Genomic DNA, 21,815 nt, shown 5'->3' on the forward strand with positions numbered 1-21,815 from the left:
ACAACAATGCCAACAATGCAAGGAAGGTGCTGGGTGACTTTAGGCACCTACTCCTGATTTTATGGGAGAAGCATCTCTATCCCGGCCATTGGAGCAAACAACTTTGAGCTTAAGCCTCAATTGGTTTCTCTAATGCAACAGAATTGCAAGTTCCATGGACTTCCAATGGAAGATCCTCATCAGTTTTTAGCTGAATTCTTGCAAATCTGTGACACAGTCAAGACTAATGGGGTTAACCCTGAGGTCTATAGACTGATGCTATTCCCTTTTGCTGTAAGCGACAGAGCTAGAATATGGTTGGATTCTCAACCTAAAGAAAGCCTGGACTCTTGGGAAAAAGCTAGTCAATGCCTTCTTGGCAAAGTTCTTTCCACCACAAGATGGAGTAAGCTTAGAGTGGAAGTTCAAACCTTCAGACAGAAGGATGGAGAATCCCTCTATGAAGCTTGGGAAAGATACAAACAATTAATCAGAAGATGTCCTTCAGACATGCTTTCTGAATGGAGCATCATAGGTATTTCTATGATGGTCTCTCTGAACTATCCAAGATGTCTTTGGATAGCTCAGCTGGAGGATCTCTTCATCTGAAGAAGACGCCTAATGAGGCTCAAGAACTGATTGAAATGGTTGCAAATACCAATTCATGTACACTTCTGAAAGGAATCCTGAACAATGGACTAGTCAGAAGAAAGGAGTTCTTGAAATTGACACTCTGAATGCCATTTTGGCTCAGAATAAATATTGACTCAACAAGTCAATCTGATTTCTCAAAGTCTGTCTGGAATGCAAAATGCACCAAACAGTACTAAGGATGCTTCATCTGAGGAAGAAGCTTATGATCCTGAGAACCCTTCCATGGAAGAGGTGAATTACCTGGGAGAACCCTATGGTAACACTATAATTCTTCATGGAGAAATCACCCAAATCTCTCATGGAAGAATCAAGAGAGACCTCAACAAGGTTTCAATAATATGGTGGAAGAAACAGGTTTAACAATGGTAAACCTTTTCCATCATCTTCTCAGCAACAGACAGAGAGCTCTAAGCAGAATACCTCTGACTTAGCAACCATGGTCTCTGATCTAATCAAAACCACTCAAAGTTTCATGACTGAAACTAGATCCTCCATTAGGAATTTGGAAGGACAAGTGGGTCAGCTGAGCAAGAAAGTTACTGAACTCCCGCCTAGCACTCTCCCAAGTAATACAGAAGAAAATCCAAAAGGAGAGTGCAAAGCCATAGACATGGCCGAATATGGAGAGGAAAGAGAGGAGGAGGACGCCACTGAGGAAGACCTCAGTGGGCGTGTACCAATCTCCTCTGAGTTCCTCAATGAGGACCAATGGGAATCTGAGGCTCAAAATGAGACCATAGAGATTCCCTTGGACTTACTACTGCCTTTCATGAGCTCTGATGAGTATTCTTCCTCTGAAGAGGAGGAGTATGTCACTGAGGAGCAAGTTGCTAAATACCTTGGAGCAATCATGAAGCTAGATGACAGGTTATTTGGAAATGAGACTTGAGAGGATGAACCCCCTTTGCTCACCAAAGAACTGGATAACTTGTCTAGGCAGCAATTGCCTCAAAAGAGGCAGGATCCTGGGAAGTTTTCTATACCTTGTACCATAGGCACCATGACCTTCAAGAAGGCCTTGTGTGACTTAGGGTCAAGTGTAAACCTCATGCCCCTCTCTGTAATGGAGAAATTAGGGATCTTTGAGGTGCAAGCTGCAAAAATCTCACTAGAGATGGCAGACAACTCAAGAAAACAAGCCTATGGACTTGTAGAGGATGTTCTGGTTAAGGTTGAAGACCATTACATTCCTACTGATTCATAGTCCTAGAGACTGGGAAGTGCATGGATGAATCCATCATCCTTGGCAGACCCTTCCTAGCCACAGCAAAGGCTGTGATTGATGTTGATAGAGGAGAGTGATCATTCAGTGAATGAAGAATCCTTGGTGTTTAAGGCCCAAGGATCCCTCTGTCATCATGGAGAAGAAGCATGAAGAGCTTCTCTCAAAACAGAGCCAAACAGAGCCCCCACAGTCAGACTCTAAGTTTGGTGTTGGGAGGCCACAATCAAACTCTAAGTTTGGTGTTGGGAAGTTCCAACACGGTTCTGAGCATCTCTGAGGCTCCATGAGAGTCCTCTGTCAAGCTAATGACAGTAAAGAAGCGTTGTTGGGAGGCAACCCAATGTTTTATAATTAATTATTTTCTTTTGTTCTTTTATCTTTTTTGTAGGTTGATGATCATAAGAAGTCACAAAAACAATGAAAAAACAAAAACAAAATGAAAAACAGGAAGAAAAACACACCCTGGAGGAAGATGCTGCTGGCGTTCAAACGCCAGTCAGCCTAGCAGTTGGGCGTTTAACGCCCAGTCTGGCACCCTTCTGGGCGTTTAACGCCAGAAAGGGGCACCAGACTGGCGTTAAACGCCAGTAAAGGGCAAAAACCTGGCGTTAAACGCCAGGAATGGGCACCAGCCCGGCGTTTAACGCCAGAAAAGGCTCAAAACGTGGATTTTGATGCCATTTGGTGCAAGGATGCCTTTTCCTTGACACTACAGGATCTGTGGACCCCACAGGACCCTACCATCACTCTCTCTCTTCTTCCCCATTCACCAATCACCTTAACACCTCTTCCCCAAAAACCCCTCACCTATCAAATCCCATCTTTCTCTTCACCACTCACATCCATCATTCATAAAACCCCACCAACCTCCCCTTCAAATTCAAACCACTTTCCCTCCCAAACCCACCCTCAAATGGCCGAACCCTCATCCCCCTCTTTCCTATATAAACCCCTCTTACCCCTTCATTTTCCCACTACCTAAACACCACTTCTCCCCTCCTTGGCCGAATACACCACCCTCTCCCTCTTCCTCATTTCTTCTTCTTCTACTCTCTTCTTTCTTCTTTTGCTCGAGGACGAGCAAACATTTTAAGTTTGGTGTGGTGAAAGCATTGCTTTTCGTTTTTCCATAACCATTTATGGCATCCAAGGCCGGAGAAACCTCTAGAAAGAGGAAAGGGAAGGCAAAGGCTTCCACCTCCGAGTCATGGGAGATGGATAGATTCCTCTCAAGGGTGCATCAAGACCACTTCTATGAAGTTGTGGCCTTGAAGAAGGTGATCCCCGAAGTCCCCTTTCACTCAAAAGGGTGAATATCCGGAGATCCGCCATGAGATCCGAAGAAGAGGTTGGGAAGTACTTACCAACCCCATTCAACAAGTCGGAATCTTGATGGTTCAAGAGTTCTATGCCAATGCATGGATCACCAAGAACCATGACCAAAGTGTGAACCCGGATCCAAAGAATATCTTACTATGGTTCGGGGGAAATACTTGGATTTTAGTCCGGAAAGTGTGAGGGTGGCGTTCAACTTGCCTATGATGCAAGGAGATGAGCATCCTTACACTAGAAGGGTCAACTTTGATCAAAGGTTGGACCAAGTCCTCACAGTCATATGTGAAGAGGGCGCACAATGGAAGCAAGATTCAAGAGGAAAGCCGGTCCAATTGAGAAGGCATGACCTCAAACCCGTGGCTAGAGGATGGTTAGAGTTCATACAACGCTCAATCATTCCCACTAGCAACCGGTCCGAAGTTACCATAGACCGGGCTATCATGATCCATAGCCTCATGATTGGAGAAGAAATAGAGGTTCATGAGGTTATAGCCCAAGAACTCTATAGGGTGGCGGACAAGACCTCTACCTTGGCAAGGTTAGCCTTTCCTCACCTCATTTGTCACCTCTGTTATTCAGTGGGAGTTGACATAGAGGGAGACATCACCATTGATGAGGACAAGCCCATCACTAAGAAAAGGATGGAGTACACAAGAGATCCCACTCATCATGAGATCCCTGAGATTCCTCAAGGGATGAATTTTCCTCCACAAGACTATTGGGGGCAACTAAACACCTCCCTAGGAGAATTGAGTTCCAACATGGGACAACTAAGGGTGGAGCACCAAGAACACTCCATTCTCCTCCATGAAATTAGAGAAGAACAAAGAATCATGAGAGAGGAGCAACAAAGGCAAGGAAGAGACATTGAGGAGCTCAAGCACTCCATAGGACCTTCAAAAGCAAGGAAGAGCCGCCATCACTGAGGTGGACCCATTCCTTGATTTCCTTGTTCTTTATTCCTTTGTTTTCGAATTTTAGTGCTTTATGTTATCCATGCTTGTGTCTTATGATCATTAGTGTCTTAGTGTCTATGCCTTAAAGTTATGAATGTCCTATGAATCCATCACCTTTCTTGAATAAAAATGTGCTTAATTGAAAAAGGAAGAATTGCATGAATTTGAATTTTATAATAGTTTAATTATTTGATGTGGTGGCAATATTTTTGTTCTCTGAATGTATGCTTAAACAGTGCATATGTATCTTGAATTTGTGGTTCATGAATGTTGGCTCTTGAAAGAATGATGAAAAAGGAGACATGTTATTGAGGATCTGAAAAATCAATAAAATGATTCTTGAAGCAAGAAAAAGCTTGCTATTCAAAAAAAAAAAAACGAAAAAAAAAAAGAAAAAAAAAAAAAAACGAAAAAAAATAATAATAAGAGTTGTGATCCAAGGCAAATAAGAGTGTGCTTAAGAACCCTGGACACCTCTAATTGGGGACTTTAGCAAAGCTAACTCACAATCTGAAAAGGTTCACCCAATTATGTGTCTGTGGCATGTATGTATCCGGTGGTAATACTGGAAAGACAGAGTGCTTTGGGCCATAGCCAAGACTCAATAAATAGCTATGTTCAAGAATCATCATACTTTACTAGGAGAATCATTAACACTATCTGGATTCTAAGTTCCCAAAGAAGCCAACCATTCTGAATTTCAAAGGATAGATTGAGATGCCAAAACTGTTCAGAGGCAAAAAGTTAAAGCCCCGCTCATCTAATTAATACTGATCTTCACAGATGTTTTTGGAATTCATTGCATATTCTCTTCCTTTTATCTTATTTGATTTTCAGTTGCTTGGGACAAGCAACAATTTAAGTTTGGTGTTGTGATGAGCGGATGATTGTATACTTTTTGGCATGTTTTTAGTAGGTTTTTGATATAATCTAGTTAGTTTTTAGTATATTTTTATTAGTTTTTAGTTAAAATTCACTTTTCTGGACTTTACTATGAGTTTGTGTGTTTTTCTGTGATTTCAGGTATTTTCTGGCTGAAATTGAGGGACCTGAGCAAAAATCTGATCCAGAGACTCAAAAGGACTGCAGATGCTGTTGGATTCTGACCTCCCTGCACTCGAAGTGGATTTTCTGGAGATACAGAAGCCCAATTGGCGCGCTCTCAACGGCGTTGGAAAGTAGACATCCTGGGCTTTCCAGCAATATATAATAGTCCATACTTTGCCCAAGATTTGATGGCCCAAACCGGCGTTCAAAGTCACCTCAAGAAATTCCAGCGTTAAACGCCGGAACTGGCACCTAATTGGGAGTTAAACGCCCAAACTGGCACTAAAGCTGGCGTTTAACTCCAAGGAGAGTCTCTACACGAAATTGCTTCATTGCTCAGCCCAAACACACACCAAGTGGGCCCGGAAGTGGATTTTTATGTCATTTACTCATCTATGTACTAGTTTTCTATAAGTAGGACCTTTTACTATTGTATTTGACATCTACATCTAGATCTTGGTAGCTATCTTTGAGTTTTATGCTATCTTAGATCATTGGGAGGCTGGCCATTCGGCCATGCCTAGACCTTATGCTTATGTATTTTCAACGGTGGAGTTTCTACACACCATAGATTAAGGTGTGGAGCTCTGCTGTACCTCGAGTATTAATGCAATTACTATTGTTCTTCCATTCAATTCCGCTTGTTCTTTTACCAAGATATCACTTGTTCTTCAACATGATGAAGGTGATGATTGACGCCCATCACCATTCTCACCCATGAACAAGGTGACTGACAACCATTCTTGTTCTACAAGCATCTGAGGCTTAGTGAATATCTCTTGGATTTCTGATTGCATGATGCATGGTTGATCGCCTGACAACCGAGTGCTCGCCTGACAAACGAGCCAGCCATTCCGTGAGATCAGAGTCTTCGTGGTATAGGCAAGAACTGATGGCAGCATTCAAGAGAATCCGGAAGGTCTAACCTTGTCTGTGGTATTCTGAGTAGGATTCAATGATTGAATGACTGTGACGTGCTTCAAACCTGTAACCTACTGGGCGTTAGTGACAGACGCAAAAGAGTTATTCTATTCCGGTAGGGGAGGGAACCAAACCGGTGATTGGCAGCACTGTGACAGAGTGTGTGCATTAGCTTTCACTGCGCGGATGGGAGGTAGCTGCTGACAACAGTGAAACCTTACACGAGCTTGCCATGGAAAGGAGTAAGAAGGATTGGATGAAGACAGTAAGAAAGCAGAGAGACGGAAGGGAAGGCATCTTCATACACTTGTCTGAAGCTCTTACACCAATGATATACATAAGTATCACTATCCTTATCTTTTATGTTATTTTCGTTCATCATCATATACATTTGAGTTTGCCTGACTAAGATTTACAAGATGACCATAGCTTGCTTCAATACTAACAATCTCCGTGGGATCGACCCTTACTCACGTAAGGTTTATTACTTGGACGACCCAGTGCACTTGCTGGTTAGTTGTGCGAAGTTGTGTAATGCCATGGTATTGAGCCACCAAGTTCTTGGAGCCATTACCGGGGATTATTTGAGTTGTGAAAAAGTATTGTTCACAATTTCGCGCACCAAGGTCCAAGTGAAAAGCTTGAGACTAAGTGGTTAAAGTCGTGATCCAAGGCAAAAGAGTGTGCTTAAGAGCTCTGGACACCACTAACTGGGGACTTTAGCAAAGCTAAGTCACAATCTGAAAAGGTTCACCCAGTTATGTGTCTGTGGCATTTATGTATCCGGTGGTAATACTGGAAAACAAAATGCTTAGGGCCATGGCCAAGACTCATAAGTAGCTGTGTTCAAGAATCAACATGCTTAACTAGGAAAGTCAATAACACTATCCGAAATTCAAAGTTCCTAGAGAAGCCAATCATTCTGAACTTCAAAGGAAAAAGTGAGATGCCAAAACTATTCAGAAGCAAAAAGCTACAAGTCCCGCTCATTTAATTATAATTAATATTCATTGATGTTTTGGAATTTATAGTATATTCTCTTCTTTTTATCCTATTTGATTTTCAGTTGCTTGGGGACAAGCAACAATTTAAGTTTGGTGTTGTGATGAGCGGATAATTTATACGCTTTTTGGCATTGTTTTTAGATAGTTTTTAGTAAGATTGAGCTACTTTTAGGGATGTTTTCATTAGTTTTTATGTTAAATTCACATTTCTGGACTTTACTATGAGTTTGTGTGTTTTTCTGTGATTTCAGGTAAATTCTGGCTGAAATTGAGGGATTTGAGCAAAACTCTGAAAAAGGCTGACAAAAGGACTGCTGATGCTGTTGGATTCTGACCTCCCTGCACTCGAAATGGCTTTTCTGGAGCTACAGAACTCCAATTGGCGCGCTCTCAACGGCGTTGGAAAGTAGACATCCAGGGCTTTCCAGCAATATATAATAGTCCATACTTTATTCGAAGAATGACGACGTAACTTGGCGTTGAACGCCAAGTACATGCTGCTGTCTGGAGTTAAACGCCAGAAAAACGTCATGATCCGGAGTTGAACGCCCAAAACACGTCATAACTCGGAGTTCAACTCCAAGAGAAGCCTCAGCTCGTGGATTGATCAAGCTCAGCCCAAGCATACACCATGTGGGCCCCGGAAGTGGATTTATGCATCAATTACTTACTCATGTAAACCCTAGGAGTTAGTTTATTATAAATAGGATGATTTACTAATGTATTAGATATCTTTGGTCTCAGTTTTGTTTTATTCTTCATCCTAAGAGGCTATTGATCACGTTTTAGGGGGCTGGCCATTCGGCCATGCCTGGACCTTTCACTTATGTATTTTCAACGGTGGAGTTTCTGCACACCATAGATTAAGGGTGTGGAGCTCTGCTGTACCTCAAGTATTAATGAAGTTTTATTTTCTTTTATTCAAATCTCTCTTATTCTTATTCCAAGATATTCATTCGCACCCAAGAACATGATGAATGTGATGAGTAAATAACCCTCATTATCATTCTCACTTATGAACGCGCGTGATTGACAACCACTTCCGTTCTACATGCAACCAAGCTTGAATGTGTATCTCTTAGATTCCCCAACAGAATCTTCGTGGTATAAGCTAGATAGATGGCGGCATTTATGAGGATCCGGAAAGTCTCACCTTGTCTGTGGTATTCCGAGTAGGATCCTGGGAATCCGGAAAGTCTAACCTTGTCTATGGTATTCCGAGTAGGATTCCGGTAATGAATGACTGTGACGTGCTTCAGACTTGCAAGTGCTGGGCGTTAGTGACAAACGCAAAAGAATCAAAGGATTCTATTCCAGTAGGCGCAGGAACCAACCAGTGATTAGCCGTGCTGTGACAGAGTGCGTGAGCGTAGTTTTCACTGCGAGGATGGGATGTAGCCATCAACCATGGGTGATGCCTCCAGACGATTAGCCATGCGAGTGACAGCCGCAGAGGACCATTTTCCCGAGAGGATTGAAAGTAGCCACCGCTGATGGTGAACCCCTATACACAGCTTGCCATGGAAAGGATTAAGAAGGATTGAGTAGAAGCAGTAGGAGGGCAGGCGTCCTTGAGCCATACAGCATCTTCATATACTTAACTGAAATTCCTACCAATGAATCTACATAAGTATTCTATCCCTTTTAGTATTTCTATTTTATTATTTCTATTTTCGAAACCCGTAACTTTTTAATCTGCCTAACTGAGATTTGCAAGGTGACCATAGCTTGCTTCATACCAACAATCTCTGTGGATTCGACCCTTACTCACGTAAGGTTTATTACTTGGACGACCCAGTACACTTGCTGGTTAGTTGAACGGAGTTGTGTCCACTCGTGCCAAAAATCCTAAGTTCCACAATTCTACAATAAATGCAAATCAAAGAACAGTGATCACAATTTCGTCCACCAGACGTCAATGAGGGTTCGGCCAGTTGCTAGGAAAGGTCTTCCTAAAATGAGAGTTGCACTCTTGTGCTCCTCCATTTCCAGCACCACAAAGTCAGTAGGGAAGGCGAATGGCCCAACCTTGACAATCATGTCTTCAATCACGCCTAATGGGTATTTAATGGAGCCATCAGCAAGTTGAAGACATATCCGGGTTGGTTTGACCTCTTCAGTCAAACCAAGCTTTGTGATAATAGATGCAGGTATTAGGTTGATACTTGCCCCAAGATCACATAGAGCTTGCTTGGTACAAGTACCCTCTAATGTGCATGGTATCATAAAGTTCCCAGGATCTTTAAGCTTCTCAGGTAAGCTATTCAGAATGACTGCACTGCATTCTTTAGTGAGGTAAACTTTTTCAGTCTCCCTCCAATCCTTCTTATGACTTAAGATCTCTTTCATGAACTTAGCATAAGAGGGTATTTGCTCAAGTGCTTCTGCAAACGGGATCTTTATTTCAATAGTCCTAAGATAGTCTGCAAAGCGGGTAAATTGCTTATCCTGTTCCGCTTGGCGGAGTTTTTGAGGATAAGGCATTTTGGCTTTGTATTTCTCAACCTTAGTTGCTGCAGGTTTATTACCTACAGAAGTGGGTTGGGAAGCCTTTTTAGAAAGGTTGTTATCAGTACTTATATGTGACTGATCCCCCACTGGCATTTGAATGCCAGGGGTGGAAGCTGGAGTGGCGTCAGATGCCACCTCCTTATTTGTTACTGGCATCTGAACGCCAGAACCATGCTCCTTTTGGGCGTTCAACGCCGGATTCATGCTTGTTTCTGGCGTTGAACGCCAGGAATGAGCATGATCTGGGCGTTCGGCGCCAGCATTATTCCTCTCTGGGCTCTGACTGTCCTCAGAGGGATTTTGAGTAGCCATTTGTTCATTTCTTGGCTTCCTGCTGCTTTGAAGTGAAGTATTTAATGTTTTCCCACTTCTTAATTGAACTGCTTGGCATTCTTCTGCTATTTGTTTTGACAGTTGCTTTTCTGTTTGCTTTAACTGTACTTCCATATTCCTGTTAGCCATTCTTGTTTTCTGTAGTATTTCCTTGAATTCGGCTAGCTGCTGAGTTAGAAAGTCTAATTGCTGATTGAATTCATTAGCCTGATCTACAGGACTGAGTTCAGCAGTTATTGTTTTAGCTTCTTCTTTCATGGAAGATTCACTGCTTAGGTACAGATGCTGATTTCTGGCAACTGTATCAATAAGCTCTTGAGCTTCTTCAATTGTTTTTCTCATATGTATAGATCCACCAGCTGAGTGGTCTAGAGAAATCTGAGCTTTTTCTGTAAGCCCATAGTAGAAGATGTCTAATTGCACCCATTCTGAAAACATTTCAGAGGGGCATTTTCTTAGCATCTCTCTGTATCTCTCCCAGGCATCATAAAGGGATTTATTATCTCCTTGTTTGAAGCCTTGGATGCTTAGCCTTAGCTGTGTCATCCATTTTGGAGGGAAATAGTGACTCAGGAATTTTTCTGACCGCTGCTTCCATGTTTTTATGCTGTTCTTAGGCTGGTTATTTAACCATCTCTTAGCTTGATCTTTTACAGCAAATGGAAACAGTAATAGTCTGTAGACATCTTGATTCACTTCCTCACCATGTACTGTATCAGCAATTTGCAAAAATTGTGCCAGAAACTATGTATGTTCTTCATGTGGAAGACCAGAATACTGGCAGTTTTGCTGCACCATGATAATGAGCTGAGGATTCAACTCAAAGCTACTAACTCCAATAGAGGGTATACAGATACTACTCCCATATGAAGCAGTAGTGGGGTTAGCATATGACCCCAGAGTCCTCCTAGACTGTTCATTCCCACTTAATTCCATGATGGAATAAAAGAGATGATATGTATGTTGATATGTATGTTGATGGAATAAAAACGAAATAAATAAAAGAAATTAGAAATATTTTGAAATTGAAAATTGAATTTTTATATAAAATTTTCGAAAAATGTAGTTCAAAATTAGTTAGAAAGTATATATTTTTTTTAATTTTGAATTTTATGATGAAAGAGAAAAATATGCAAAAGACACAAGATTTAAAATTTTTAGATCCAATGTTCCTTATTTTCGAAAATTTTGGAGGGAAAACGCCAAGGAACACCAAACTTAAAAATTTTAAGATCAAAACACAAGAAAGACTCAAGAACACCTTGAAGATTCACAAGAACACCAAGAACAAAAGAAAGAACACCAAACTTAAAATTTTTTTTAGAAAACCAAGACAAATTTTCGAAAATTAAAGAAAATTAACAAGGAAACACCAAACTTAGAGTTTGGCACAAAATTCAATCAAAGAAAAGTTATTTTTGAAAAAGATTCCAAAGAGGATACCCAATTATCAAGAACAACTACTAAAGCTCCAGCCAATTGGGCAGCAACTTCAGAGTTGATTTTAAAAATGTATTATATTTATAGATAAAAGTATAAAATTTTTGAAAGCTAATGTTTTGAAAAAAAAAGCACCAGAAAAACAAGAAAAGACACAACACAAGAAAAACTCAAGATCAAACAAGAAAATAAACAAGAACAACTTGGAGATCAATGAAGAACAAAGAACACAAGTTCGAAAATTTAAAGAAAAAAAGATAAAAAATGCAATTGACACCAAACTTAGAACAAGACACTAGACTCACGAAAAATTAACAATTAATAAAGAAAAATAATATATTTTTTTTAAAAGAAATTTTTGAAAAGAAACTATCCTACCAGAATTTGATGACTCTATAACAATAACAATAAAAATAAATTATTCCTAATCTAAGAAATAAAATAAACCTTTAGTTGTTCAAACTCGAATAATCCCCGGCAACGGCACCAAAAACTTGGTGCACGAAATCTTAATCCCAATTATCAAAGTCAAAATTTCTTATGATCTCGTACCACTAACCAGCAAGTGCACTGGGTCGTCCAAGTAATACCTTACGTGAGTAAGGGTCGATCCCACGGAGATTATTGGTTTGAAGCAAGCTATGTTTATTTTATTAATCTTAGTCAGGATATTAATTAAAATTATCAGTTGGAATTATTAGATTGGAAAAATAAAAGAAAATAAAATCGTTACTTGTTGTGCAGTAATGAGAAATATGTTGGAGTTTTAGAGATGCTTTGTCCTCTGAATTTCTGCAATGTAACATTCAACTCAATTGTTTGTAAAGCACGTCTACGGCAAGCTGTATGTAGGGTGTCACCATTGTCAGTGGCTACCTCCCATCCTCTCAGTGAAAACGTTCCTGTGCTCTGTCACAGCACGGCTAATCAGCTGTTGGTTCTCGATCATGTTGGAATAGGATCCATTGATCCTTTTGCGTTTGTCATCACACCCAGCAATCGCGAGTTTGAAGCGCGTCACAGCCATTCAATCTTTGAATCCTACTCGGAATACCACAGACAAGGTTTAGACCTTCCGGATTCTCAAGAATGGCCGCCATCAATTCTAGCTTATACTGCGGAGATTCTGATTAAGGAATCTAAGAGAAGCTCATTCAGTCTGATGTAGAACAAAGGTGTTTGTCAGGCACACGTTCATGGATTGAGGGAGGTGATGAGTGTCACGGATCATCACCTCCTTCATAATTAAGCGCGAATAAACATCTTAGATCGGACCATACGCACGTTTGAATGGAATAGAAACAATTGCATTAATTCATCGAGACGCTGCAGAGCTCCTCACCCCCAACAATGGAGTTTAGAGACTCATGCCGTCAAAAAGTATGTAATTCAAATCTGAAAATGTCATGAGGTACAAGATAAGTCTCTAAAAGTTGTTTAAATAGTAAACTAGTAACCTAGGTTTACAGAATATGAATAAACTAAGATAATTGGTGCAGAAATCCACTTCTGGGGCCCACTTGGTGTGTGCTGGGGCTGAGACTAAAGTTATCCACGAGCCGAGGCTTTTCTTGGAGTTGAACTCCAAGTTATAACGTGTTTTGGGCGTGCAACTCCGGATCATGACGTGTTTCTGGCGTTTAACTCCAGACAGCAGCATGTACTTGGCGTTCAACGCCAAGTTATGTCATCTATCTTTGCGCAAAGTATGGACTATTATATATTGCTGGAAAGTTCTGGATGTCTACTTTCCAACGCCGTTGAGAGTGCGCCAATCGGACTCCTGTAGCTCCAAAAAATCTATTTCGAGTGCAGGGAGGTCAGGATCCAACAGCATCAGCAGTCCTTTTTCAGCCAAACTCAGATTTTTGCTCAGCTCCCTCAATTTCAGTCAGAAAATACCTGAAATCACAGAAAAACACACAAACTCATAGTAAAGTCCAGAAATATGATTTTTGCCTAAAAACTAATAATATTTAACTAAAAACTAATTAAAACATGCTAAAATCTACATGAAATTACCCCCAAAAAGCGTATAAAATATCCGCTCATCATCGACCTAACGAAGTCGGTCTCCTACAAGACAAGTTATAAAAGTAATCCCTGAAAGAGACCTGACAAAAGTCCAAGAAAGAGGATTGCAAAAATAACTTAGAAGGGGACCAACACAAAGAAATCGGTTATGGGGCGCTAAAAATACAAGCAAAAGCGAGAAAACCGAGAAACAAGTCAGACCCACACAGTCACGGCCTCAAAGGATCCAAGTTACAAACAATAAGTACAAAAGCAATCCAAAGAGGTCAAGCAGCAAGATTCTAACACTCTCAGAAACCAGAAGAGATACCATGTTAAAGCGCAATAAAAGCATAGTATAATAAAGCTTCAAGAGGCCACCAAAATCTACCTCAGAAAGTTACTTTTGTTTTTCAAAGTAAAAGTTGCCAGGCAGGCAACTAAAAAGCGTCAGCAGTTAAACAAAACAATGAAGTTCAAAAGCCCACAAACCGGGCTATTTACACAAATACTTAAAAAGAAGATCAGCAAAGATACGGAGCCTTCCCGACAGCATCAGTACGGGGAGAAGGAGGGCGAGTCTGAATAGGCACAGCATCTACAATTCCATCATCCCGGTTTAGAATCTGACAATCCGAATCAGACATAACTAGAGGAACCGAGGAGGTCGACACCTTGATAGAAGGCACTGGGGGAGGTTCAACATCATCATCATCCTGGTCATCAGGAACAATCTTGCCATCCCTCACAATATTGTCCAGGCTGAAGAGAGTAAGATCGGCCTCAGGAGCAATAACCCAAACCTGCTTCTTCAGGTTCTCATATGCAGTAGTTACACTGCCAACAAGATGACCCTGGAGCTCGGAGTAATCAACTCGGACGTTCTCCAACTCCTCCTTCAGACGCATTCCCTCCCAATAAGATGTGACATAGCTATCCTTATGCCTAAGTGCCGTGTCTTCAGCCAGCCTCACAGAGGCAGCCAAAGAGAGGGAACTCGCCTTCTCATTCTCCAAATCTTTTTCCAACTTGGCCACCTTCACTTCAAGCTCCTCCTTCAAGCCTTTTATCCGATCAAACTCCCGTTTAGCCTCCTCCATAAAAGCTTTGGTGGGATGGAGAGGAAGACTTTGAGCAGTTCAATACAGGGCCGTTCCCATGTGTGCCATCTTGATACTACTTCGAGTTATATAATCAAAATGATGAAGAAGTGACACGTCATCCATAGGGAGGACACCATAAGGACCGATTTGCTGATCTACAAACTCAACCACATCAAAGTCAAGAGCAGCAAGGTTGAAAGGCTCAATTGTTTTTTGCTTCTTACTAGGAGGAGCACCAAAAGCAGCGGTAGAAGTCTGTGGAGGATCGACTAGACAAACTCGAGGAATAGAAATTGCTTTCCTTGGCCCTAGAGAACTCGGCACAGGAGGTTTCACTGGAACCTGAGAAGATCCCTCTCCAGCCACCTTGGCCGAGATGTTCAGAGCAGCAGTTGCCTTCTTTGCCTTTTTAAAGGCCTTCATGGAGTCGTTGTTCTTTGACATCTCTGCAAATACAAAATCAGCCACAGCAAAGAGTTACAGTCACAATAAGAGGAAGGAAAAATTAAGAAACAAGTGTAGAAATAAGCCAGACAAGTACCCAAAACAGTTCGAACCAAGGACGGGTCATTCAAAAACTTTTTTGTATCAAGATGGGGCGGGGCTCCCCATAAATCCTCAAGCACAACAACAAAGGCACGCTCAACATCATTAAGCATCTCCCAGGTATAGCAAGACACTCTTACATACCTCTGCCACTCAAGAGGGAAACAAGGCTCATCATTCTCATCAAGGAAAAAGGGGCGGGCCCCCTCGACAGCACGAACTTTAAAGAAGTAATTCTTGAAGTCCTTAAAGGACTCATCATACATAGCAAAAACTTTATGGCCCTGGGCGGACTTAAAGAAACCCAAGAAGCATTGTTTTTTGAAGAACCGCCAGGCTTGGCGGAAACAAACAAATAAAGGAAAAGAGTCTGAGAAGGTGTTATATCTAACTCTCTACAACGAAGCTGAAAAATTTTAATAAAACCCCAGGAATTTAGGTGAAGCTGGGATGAGGCAATATTACACGACCACAACAGGTCGGTCTCGAAAGCAGTAAAAGGAAAAGTAACGTTCAACTGACTGAAGAAGTATTCATAGGCGAAAAAGAAGGGACACTCCCCCTTAATAGAAGTCGGAAAATAAACTCTCTCGTCAGCATCAGGAGCAACAAGCTCATAATCCCCCTCCCGGGCGCTATTACCACAAATCCCATGGTGCTTCCTCAGCTCTACGCAAAATTCAGCATCCACAACAGAAACACACAGCAAGACAAGGGAGTCCAGCCAATCGGACATCCCCTCAGAAACTCTGGAAGACATCTCTACAATGTTATTACGAGAAGACATAAGGCCAACTAATCCTACAATAAGAAAAGAAGATGGGGTTACTAAAAGCATCTTGGACAGGGGTCAAAATGATACAGATAAACAAATAGAAAAGGAAAACCCCAAGACTCAAGCCGACGTCCTGGGGCATCCTTTGGAGGCAGTAACAAAGCAAGGTTTCCAGGAAAATCTACAGCTCCCACCCCAGCATCTCTCAAACAAGAAAAAGACGTCAAAACAGCAAGCATTCTCCGTCAAAATAAAACACAAAAGTCATTACAGTCTACCAGCAAAAGCATTCCCAAAAATCAAGTACGCCAAAGGTGCGAACCTTTTCAGAATCAGGAAAAGCAACCTTCAAATAAAGCAAAGAAAATAGATGCGGATTTCCTGGATAACGATATCAGAACAAAAACAACAGGAACATGCAAAAGCCCTAAAAGCATTAAGTAAAAGCAAAAAGGATCATGCAGAAGATGAAGAAACTCCCAGAACGCACATTTCAACAACAACAGGGCACAACGAAAATAGAAAGATCCAAACTTTCTCTAAAGGAGGATCAAAATCAAAACCTCATCATCAAGCCAAAAAACAGCGAGAAAACACGAAATGGGACTAACCTGGAAACGAAAGAAGCTTCGAGGAGAAAAGGGAGGCGCAAAAATGAAAGCTGCCCAAGAAGATCGCCAAGCGGCGCCGCAAATTAAGGAAGCAGAAGCAGAAGCGAAAGACAGAGAGTGAAGAGAGCAGAGAAAGAAGTTGCGAAGAGATTACAAGGAAAGCAAAGAAGAGAAACCGTTTCTGAGTTTTTCAAAATTAAAAACAAGCCAAAAGGGAAACGGGTAATTAATGCTAATAAAAGAGTTAAACCCTCGCACGTTCCCAAAAAAGCACTGATATAAAAGCGCGCGCTTTTAGAGGAAACATTCTACATTCAAAAGCTGCTACAAAGGAATCGACAAAATGCTTGAGTTCGGGTTCACCAAAGAAAGACCAAAGTCAAAGACTCGACCTCAAAAAAAAGAAGACCGAGCTCAAACAGGGGCACTGTTCATACCCTGGGTCGAGCTATCCGAGCCGGGATGTTCAATAAACAAAGCTACCGACCTCTTAGGGTCAAGCGGACCGACTTCTTTGTAAAGAAGTCGGCCAAAGCGATAGAAAAGCCCAAAGGAGGGCCCAACTCAAGGAATACGACCCAGATCCGAAAGGCAACCCAAGCCGATAGAGACAAGGGCGGTTCCATGGAAGATAAGCTGACCTCAACAAGAGATAAGATAAGATAAGATAACTAACTTATCTTATCCACAGAAGGTCACATCTTACCCTTATAAATACACTGGAGCACCCAGGTATAACTCATACTCTGATTCTACTCAATACCTGCTTAATACCCTTGCTAACTTAAGCATCGGAGTCCCTTGCAGGTACCCCCCCACCCTCCGGGGACGAAGGATCAGCACTATCACCAAGTCCAACAAGTCGGACACAACCGCTCCAACCAGCGCAGAAGATCTCGTACGAGATCGACCTCCAGTTTCAGGTAACCCTCGGAACACCCACCTACCTTCAAATTCAAAATCTCTTTCCCACCCAAACCCACCCTAAACAACCGAACCCATACCCCTCTCCCTCCACTATATAAACCCCTCCATCCTTCTTCATTTTCACACAACACAACCCTCTCTTCTCCCCCTTAGCCGAATACACACCTCTCTCCATCTCCTCCATGTCTTCTTCTTCTTCTATTCTTTCTTCTTTTGCTCGAGGGCGAGCAACATTCTAAGTTTGATGTGGTAAAAGCATAGCTTTTCTGTTTTGCCATAACCATTGATGGCTGATGTTAGGATTTTTGCTAGTAAAGAATTTATAAAAATATAGTCGCGTTGTGAGTATAGATTCTAAACCAACAGAAAATCTCTTCGTACAAACATTTTGATTGTCACAAGTAACAAACCCCTAAATAAATTGATAACCAAAGTATTTAAACCTCGGGTCGTCTTCTCAAGGAATTGCAGGGAGGTATGTTCTTCTTGTTGGTTATGAGTCTTGTAAATTGGGGGTTTTGAAAGTGAGGAAGGAGTATGTTGAATGACAAGTAAAATAAATAAATAACTGTAAAATAAACTCTTGGCAAGATATGAGAAGTTGGAAGTCATATCCTAGTTATCCTTATCAGGTGTGATGAGAATTGGGTTTTAATCCCACTTAGTTAACCTTTACTAAAGCAAAGGAAAGTCAAGTGGACCAATTAGTTTGATCCTCAAGTCCTAGTCAATCCCTGTGGGAAGACTAGCTTTAGAGCGATCTAGATCAATTAGAATCTGCCAATTTCAACCACTGCTGAGTTTGACAACTCAAGAGTTACCAATTAATCAACCAAAGCCAAAAGGGAATAAAATCTACTTGAATGAAAATAATTTGGATAGAGCCCAAGCATCAATAACTTAAATTAGAGAAAACAATCATAAGTCTGAAATACCTCAAATAATATTAATTAAGAAAATCATAACATGAATGTCATTAAGCCAAATTGGCAACATATATAATTAAAAATAAGAGAAGTCAAAATAAAGGAATATTGAACCTGATATGAAGATGAGATAAATCCTAAATCCTTTAAGAGGAATCCTAATTTTAAATCCTAAGAGAGAGGAGAGAACCTCTCTCTCTAAAAACTACATCTAAACTCTGAAAAGTGAATTATGATAAGCATGTTGAGTCTCTGCATGTTCCCGGACTTTAATCTGTATTTCTGGGCCAAAAACTGGGTTGAAATGCGGCCCAAAATCTCTGCCAGCGACTTTTGTAATTCTGCAGATCGCGCACGTCACGCAGCCGCGTCGTCCACGCGATCGTGACACTCAGTGTTTTTTGTACCACGCATGTGCGTCGTCCACGCATTCGCGTCATTCGTGCAGCTTACAGTCCGCGCAGTCGCGTCAGACACGCGAACGCGTCACTCTGATTTCTTCCATTTCGCGCGGTCGCGTGAGTTATGCGACCGCGTGACTTCTCGCTGGTCATCTCCTCAATTCCTTGTGTTCCTTCCATTTTTGCATGCTTCCTCTTCATTCCTTATGCCATTCCTGCCCTATGAAGCCTAAAACACTTAACATACAGATCACGGCATCAAATGGTACGAAGGAAGATAAAATTATACAACAAAAAGGTCCTTAGGAAGCAAGTTATTAATCATAGGATATTTTTAGGAAGGAATTGTAAATACATGCAAATCATATGAATAAGTGGGTGAAAAGCTTGATAAAACCACTCAATAAAACACAATATAAACCATAAAAAAGTGGTTTATCAATGGCACCTAAGGCCAGAGAAACCTCAAGAAAGAGGGAAAGGAAGGCAATTGCTTCCACCTCTAAATCATGGGAGATGGAGAGATTCATCTCAAAAGCTCATCAAGACCACTTCTATGAAGTTGTGGCCAAGAAAAAGGTGATCCCTGAGGTCCCTTTTAAGCTCAAAAAGGGTGAATATCCGGAGATCTGACAAGAGATTAGAAGAAGAGGATGGGAATTTCTCTCCAATCCCATTTAACAAGTCAGAATCTTAATGGTTCAATAGTTCTATACAAATGCATAGATCACTAGGAACCATGATCAAAGCATGAACCCAAACCCAAAGAATTAGCTTACAATAGTTCGGGGGAAATGCTTAGATTTCAGTCCGGAGAACGTGAGGTTGGCGTTCAACTTGCCTATGATGTAAGAAGACGCACGCCCCTACACTAGAAGGATTAACTTTGATCAAAGGTTAGACCAAGTCCTCATGGACATATGTGTGGAAGGAGCTCAATGGAAAAGAGACTCAAAAGGCAAGCCAGTTCAATTGAGAAGACTGGACCTTAAGCCTGTGGCTAGAGGATAGTTAGAGTTCATCCAACGCTCCATCATCCCCACTAGCAACCGATTCGAAGTAACTGTGGATCGGGCCATCATGATCCATAGCATCATGATTGGAGAAGAGGTAGAAGTTCATGAAGTCATCCCTCTATAACTCTACAAAGTAGCCGAAAAGCCCTCCACCTTGGCAAGGCTAGCTTTTCCTCATCTCATTTGCCATATATGCAACTTAACTGGAGTTGTCATAGAAGGAGACATCCTCATTGAAGAGGACAAGCCCATCACTAAGAAGAGGATGAAGCAAACAAGAGAGCCCGTTCATGGAGGAGCTCAAGGACACCATTGGTCCTTCAAGAAGAAGGCGCCACCATCACTAAGGTGGACTCATTCCTTAACTTCCTTATTCTTAACTCTCTGTTTTTCGGTCTTTGAACTTCATGTTTGTCTATGTTTGTGTCTTTATTACATGATCATTAGTGTCTAGTGTCTATGTCTTAAGGCTATGAAAAATTCCATGAATCTTTCACCTTTCTTAAATGAAAAATGTTTTTAATACAAAAGAATAAGAAGTACATGAGTTTCGAATTCATCCCTGAAATTGGTTTAATTATATTGATGTGGTGACAATACTTTTTGTTTTCTGAATGAATGCTTGAACAGTGCATATTTTTATCTTGTTGTTTATGAATGTTAAAATTGTTGGCTCTTGAAAGAATGATGAAAAAAGAGAAATATTATTGATAATCTGAAAAATCATAAAATTGATTCTTGAAGCAAGAAAAAACAGTGAAGAACAAAGCTTGTGAAAAAAAAATTGGCAAAAAAAACGAGAAAGAAAAAGAAAAAGCAAGCAGAAAAAGCCAATAACCCTTAAAACCAAAAGGCAAGGGTAAAAAGGATCCAAGGCTTTGAGCATCAATGGATAGGAGGGCTCAAGGAAATAAAATCCAGGCCTAAGTGGCTAAATCAAGCTGTCCCTAACCATGTGCTTGTGACATGCAGGTCCAAGTGAAAAGCTTGAGACTAAGTGGTTAAAGTCGTGATCCAAAGCAAAAAGAGTGTGCTTAAGAGCTCTGGACACCTCTAACTGGGGACTTTAGCAAAGTTGAGTCATAATCTGAAAAGGTTCACCCAGTCATGTGTCTGTGGCATTTATGTATCCGGTGGTAATATTGGAAAACAAAGTGCTTAGGGCCACGGCCAAGACTCTTAAAAGTAGTTGTGTTCAAGAATCAACATACTTAACTAGGAGAATCAATAACACTATCTGAACTCTGAGTTCCTATGGATGCCAATCATTCTAAACTTCTAAGGATAAAGTGAGATGCCAAAACCGTTCAGAAGCAAAAAGCTACAAGTCCCGCTCATCTAATTAGAACTAATATTCATTGATATTTTGGGATTTATAGTATATTCTCTTCTTTTTATCCTATTTTATTTTCAGTTGCTTGGGGACAAGCAACAATATAAGTTTGGTGTTGTGATGAGCAAATAATTTATACGCTTTTTGGCATTATTTTTAGGTAGTTTTTAGTAGGATCTAGCTACTTTTAGGGATGTTTTTTTTAGTTTTTATGCAAAATTCACATTTCTAGACTTTACTATGAGTTTGTGTGTTTTTCTGTGATTTCAGGTATTTTCTGGCTGAAATTAAGGGACCTGAGCAAAAATCTGATAGGAGGCTAATAAAGGACTGCTGATGCTGTTGGATTCTGACCTCCCTGCACTCGAGATGGATTTTCTGGAGCTACAAAACTCCAAATGGTGCGCTCTCAATCGCGTTGGAAAGTATACATCTAGGGCTTTCCAGCAATAGTTAATAGTTCATACTTTATTCGAGCTTAGATGACGCAAACTGGTGTTCAACGCTAGTTCCATGATGCATTCTGGAGTAAAACACCAGAAACATGTCACAAACCAGAGTTAAACGCCAAAAACACGTTACAACTTGGCGTTTAACCCCAAGAGAAGCCTCTGCACGTGTAAAGCTCAAGCTCAGCCCAAGCACACACCAAAGTGGGCCCCAGAAGTAGATTTCTGCACTTAAACTTATTTCTGTAAACCCTAGTAACTAGTCTAGTATAAATAGAACTTTTTACTATTGTATTCAGGGTCCCAGAAT

At 41.0% G+C, this 21,815-nt stretch overlaps 1 non-coding gene across 1 annotated transcript; it reads right to left on the reverse strand.

The window, feature by feature from the left end:
• Positions 1-387: 387 nt before the first annotated feature.
• On the reverse strand, positions 388-495 carry LOC130942359 (small nucleolar RNA R71). The gene has a single exon (XR_009070932.1). It is a non-coding gene; the product is annotated as a small nucleolar RNA R71 (small nucleolar RNA).
• Between the last annotated feature and the right edge of the window lie 21,320 nt (positions 496-21,815).

This window comes from Arachis stenosperma, chromosome 7, assembly GCF_014773155.1.
Source record: "Arachis stenosperma cultivar V10309 chromosome 7, arast.V10309.gnm1.PFL2, whole genome shotgun sequence".
In the NCBI taxonomy this organism is placed as follows: Eukaryota; Viridiplantae; Streptophyta; class Magnoliopsida; order Fabales; family Fabaceae; genus Arachis; species Arachis stenosperma.